The following is a 5,261-nucleotide window of genomic DNA, read 5'->3' as shown; positions in this document are numbered from 1 at the left end:
GTGGCACCATTTAAGATGAAAGTTAACAGACTTTCCGTGGTTATAAGATTTATTACTAATATTACAACAAAGAAARAAATCTACCAAACACTCATTTTCTTACTTTTTGTGTTAAGTTTGTCAGTAAATATTGTGTTTTTAAATGTAAAAAAAAATTAAGTGATATTTGTGACAGATGCCAACGTTTGTTTATCTGCAGAGATGACTGAAGTGACTAAAAACAGTTCTAACAGTAGGAAAAGGTTTTCTGGTGCTTCAGAACCCTTCTGGATATTTATTTTTGACAGTTTTAGTCATTCTGTCTTTGGGACAGTATGATGAAGCAAAGTTTTTTTAATTTTATTTTTATCTTTAACAGCTGCAGTTTACCTGAAGTTAGTCACAAGCAAGAAACGTTTAAGCTAAATAAAAACTTCAGCGTTTTTTTCCCTCCATCCAATTTTCTATAACRTTTTATAGGCCTTCATCTGTCAGCAGATGATATCTAGTTAATATAAAATTCATCTCATATTAAAGGTCCCTGTGCAGGTATTAAACCTGCACATTCAAACTGAAGATTCTCATCACAGATTCAAGCTGCAGTCAGAAAGAAAGACTATATGTTGGAGTTATAATTTATAATTCAAAATGCTGCATAATTAACTTTCTCCTCTACAATCTTTAGGTGATRTCAAATTAAATAAGTGGAGGGAGAAGAAATGAGGGAAGATGAAGCGAGGAATGATAATTAAGAGAAGTTCTGAGTGAGAGGACGGAAAAATCTGAGGTTTTTGTTGAAGTTTTCGACACGGTGGGCGATAAGTATTTCTTCAAAGAATTCTTTTCTGCTTTGGTTTTCTAGTGTTTCAGTGTTTGTGTGTCCTGTCATTCCTCCTGCCCGCCCCTGCTCACCTGACTCCTCTTGTGTCTCCTCCAGGTGTTTCTTGTCTTGTTACGTTCTCCCTTTATTCTGTGACCTGTCTTCAGTGTTTGTCTGACCATTGTGCCGTTATCAGCCAGTGTGGTGTCCTCGAGGTCTTGTTTCCTCTAAGTTTCTTGAGTTTTTGTGAGTATTTTTGAGCTGTTAATATAGCCTTTTGCTTTTTTTTTTTTACTTTGCCTGCGCCCTGGGTCATTCTTCCCACACCTAAAATCAATCTTATAGTTTATTGGTAGGTTATTAATTCATCTGTAAACACTAAGTGTTTATTATGCATTAATTATGGATGAGAACGAGACAAAACTGTCTGGTGTCTTGCCAAATAGTGAGCCAAATCTGTTCATGTAGGACATATGTGACCCATCATAACGAAATGAGGATTAAGTCAAATTTGTTCAAAATGATCTAACTACATTTTCAGATTCCTGCTTTAAAAGCTACATTTTATTTACCTGGATCATTCTGATAACATCAGCTTATCCAGAGATATGACTTAATTTATCTTGTTGGTTACAATAAAACATTATTGTTTGGTCTGAATCCTAATTTTATGTAAATTTATTGAGTAATTTTTTATGTCAATATAAAGAGGAAACCTCAGAGAGTATTTGTACGGTATATTAAGATTTCCCAGTTGGAAAGAAACAAAAACATTGCTATCTCACAGGGAAAAACTAAAAAAATTAAGGCGTATTTCCATCAAAATCAGTATTTTTGTTGCTAATGCCTACAAAGAATGCTTCAAAAATTGTTTTCAGGATAATATTTCAGACAGTTCATTTAAATGATACATTGATAAGGCTTTAATTCATTATATTCTGACAAAATACAATTTTTGCACACGTTTAAATCAAAAACCCATATCTGTCTGTTTCTCCAAAAACCACTTTTGGACTTAACCCTCATTTCAATGTGATGGCTCACATATTACCTTGTAAGTACAATAATGTATTGGAAACATATATTTTACGTATAATAATGTACTGTATTGCTGTATTATACATATTAAGAAACTATCAAAGGGAGACTTACTGCAAAGTATGAAACAGTACACTATTAATAACTAATAAATATGTTTAAATGTCACAAGGGAGCYTTATAGTGCACTGTTTTACACTTTATATGGCTCCCTTTGATAGTTGTTAATAATGCAGCAATACAGTACAATTTTATATGTAAAATATGTGTTTCCAATACATTATTGTGCTTACAAGTTAGTGAAATGTTTAATAAGCACCTTTAGATGTAATTATGTACATGAACAGATTTGGCTCATTATTTAACAAGAAATGTGTTTCTTTCTTGTCCTTAATTAATGCATAATAAACTTTTATTAATGATTTAAAAAGCATTTACAGATGAATTAATAACCTATCTATAAAAATATTTATGAAGCACATATAAGGGGAGCCTTGTTGTAAAGTAGTACTGTTGGGCTAAATAATAAGTTGAGTTGTTTTTTTTGTCTCAGGAGCCAAATCTCAAAGAATCTGATCCAAGRATTATAAACTGCTAAACAAAAAGAGTGGCTTTAATCACTGCGCCAACACAATTTTACACAACATGCTTGTTTTTGGCACAAAGTGACTTTCAGACTCATTGAAGGAAACATTTTCAGGCAGTTTGGAACAATTTGGCCCAGGAGCCCATCTGACCCCCCCAACAAGACAACAGAACAAAACGTCCAACTGGTGATGATGAGGATGCTTTCCAATCTTCAAGTGCTGGAAATCCTGACAGAAACACAGCAGACACAAAACAACCAGAGCTTTTCAAATTCTAGAAGGAAACTGTAAACACATAAAACAAAATGTCTGACGTGACCGAAGAAAGAAAACCACAGAGAAACTAAACACAAATGAAACGACCTCTTTATGGATAAAACGGGTCTTGATTGCGAGACGTTAAACGGGACAGAGACAGGGAGTCGTGTCTGACACGTCTGATTTCAAACCGGACCAGCTCCAGGAAACCTGTCAGCCCTGCAGGAAGCTGCAGATTAATCTGAGCAGAGATGGAGGRCGGAGTGTGAGGAAGTCAGAGGAAGCAGGTGGAATCTGGGAAAGTGTGACAAAAAACCCAAAKAACAAGTTGTTCTTCTCTTTTTCATTCTTCACACACTGCTGGAGGCAGAGGGCTGGTGGGTTTGGTCTCTTTCTGTACTGTTAGCAAAATATCTCATGACTTGATAGATTTATATTATTTATATATTGGTTGCACTCAGGGGTGGAACTAGACATTTCTACCAGGGTGGCCAAGGTGTGTTTAAGGGGAGCACTGGGGTTTGAAAATTCAAGATGGCCTCCACACAGGGCTGGGCAGTATGACCTCAAATTCATATCACGKTATAAACTGAATCTCTTCACAGTAACAGAATATATCACAGTATAAAATTATAAAAAGCAAAGATAATGTAATTTTTAGAGCATTTAATTAGCAGAAAACTGTAATCATAATCAAACCCAGCATTTTTGCTGTAGTGCAAATGAACATAACAGAAGTACAAAATAATGTTTTATATATTGTAAAACAGTTTCAACAGCAAACAAAATCATTTCTCAAGTTTTTTAACAAAATCAAAATAAAGTGGATGTTATAACCAGAACTTCAAGTAAAATTAGTCATTTGGACATAAATAAGTAGGCATAACCTAAAATGTTATAGTGTGACAGGACCTTAAGGGGCTTAAGCTGCACATAGTTCTGTCATAAAACAATTTCAGATAACTGGAATGTAAGTGTGGTGAAGCCAAATAAATGTAATATCTGCCTGCCATACAATGAGCTACTGCCTGCTGAACTTATCAGCTGCTGCTCTCAGAGCAGATCTGTTACATTAGCAAGATGGATTTATGACTGAACGAACGTCCACATCTTTTTTTTTATCATCTCTGTGGGTAACAATACAGAAAAAAACAAGTTTTTTCTCCAACATGTAGTAGCTGAGAAACAATCTGATTTCAAATACAAAATCCAACATGGCCGCCAAAACTAATTCAAATGCCAACAACTCAGCCTTTTTTAGAAATACTGAGCTGAAATTTGCTTTGGTGGTAGCCAAGAGCAATCCCCATGATATTATGAAAGCTAACCCAGCTAGCAAAAAAAAAAAAGTTTCATGCTACATGCAAAGACTACCCCACTTGTCAATCATTTGGCCGTGGCCCCTCTGGCTCCGCCCCTACCTGTACCTCTCCAAAATTTTTGACAAACATTCCGAATGGTAAAGATATATTTTATAAGTGTGAATAAAACCCAAACTGAAAGAGAACCAAGACCTCAGTACAGAAATGTTTTTGTGAGACGAGAAAAAGAAAATCAGTTTTTGGTGAAATTTGATGCTGATGGAACAGAGATGGAGCAGTGTGGTGTTTACTCMCTAACAGGTCTAATCTTCACTCTGGCACACATCCAGCCTCCAAGCAACACTTCTTCTGACTTTACATCAAGGACAGAAATATAGGAGGAAGTCAGACCTGCATTTAGAAAATACACATTTTTTATCATTTATTTAGTGAATCTGTTCCATTTCAGAGCAGCAGACAGGTTCAGGTCACTGAGGCCCCCCCTCTCACCTGTCGTGTTCTTCGGCTCCCTCGGGGCGACTTTTAGCTGATTTCTCAGGTCAGATRGAACATGTAAACACACCTGGATTCTCTTCTAAACCTGCAGTACCTCCACAGGGCGTCTGTATCAGCTGATTGGATCCTTTCTACGCTTCAGTAACTCCGTTCCCTTTGGGCACAAAGGTGCAATGAGATGTACTTTTTCCACACTGCTCACCTTATCTCTAAAAACATCAGCCGGTGGTCACCGCCGGTGACTTCATTTTCTCTGGAGAAGATAGTGGATGAAGTTGCTATACGGCACACGCCGGCTTCCTGTGTGGGATTTGTGTTCAAGCAAAAACATTTCATGATTAAAAGTCTGGCATTCTTTAACACAGAGGTTCTCAAACTGGGGTCCCAGGACCCCCAGGGGTCCGTGAATATTTTGGGTGTCCTCAAAAAATTTCAATAAATTGTGCATTTGGCTTTTATTTAGAAAAATGCAAATGGGGAATAATGCACCAGTAAAAAAAAAAAAAAACAAACCAAACAACAAATAATATCACCGTAGCATCAAGGGGTTAAAATAACAGTAAATTATTTTGCATTAACAGGGTTTGTGAGGGGGTCCCTGGAAATTTTCCCCCTTTGTAAGGGGTCCCCAGTCCAAAAATGTTTGAGAACCCAAGCTTTAAAGCATGTCAAACTCAACCCAACCCAAATTAGATCCAATCTGACATCTTCTGTTTCAAATATCTATCTTCATGCCATTATACTCTCAACCATGTCGTACTG

General features: G+C 36.4%; 1 long non-coding RNA gene across 1 annotated transcript in view; it reads right to left on the bottom strand.

The window, feature by feature from the left end:
• Positions 1–3,779: 3,779 nt before the first annotated feature.
• Positions 3,780–5,261, bottom strand: part of LOC106530248 (uncharacterized) — a 15,188-nt gene continuing 13,706 nt past the window's right edge. The window contains exons 2-3 of the long non-coding RNA XR_001311750.1: positions 4,494–4,653; positions 3,780–4,394 (exon numbers count right to left, since the gene is read on the bottom strand). This is a non-coding gene — a long non-coding RNA (uncharacterized LOC106530248). The remainder of the gene's footprint in view (positions 4,395–4,493; positions 4,654–5,261) is intronic.

This window comes from Austrofundulus limnaeus, unplaced genomic scaffold, assembly GCF_001266775.1.
Source record: "Austrofundulus limnaeus strain Quisiro unplaced genomic scaffold, Austrofundulus_limnaeus-1.0 Scaffold503, whole genome shotgun sequence".
Taxonomy (NCBI): Eukaryota; Metazoa; Chordata; class Actinopteri; order Cyprinodontiformes; family Rivulidae; genus Austrofundulus; species Austrofundulus limnaeus.
Note: the sequence above shows the minus strand (reverse complement) of the source record. Positions and strands in the feature narration are given on the sequence as shown.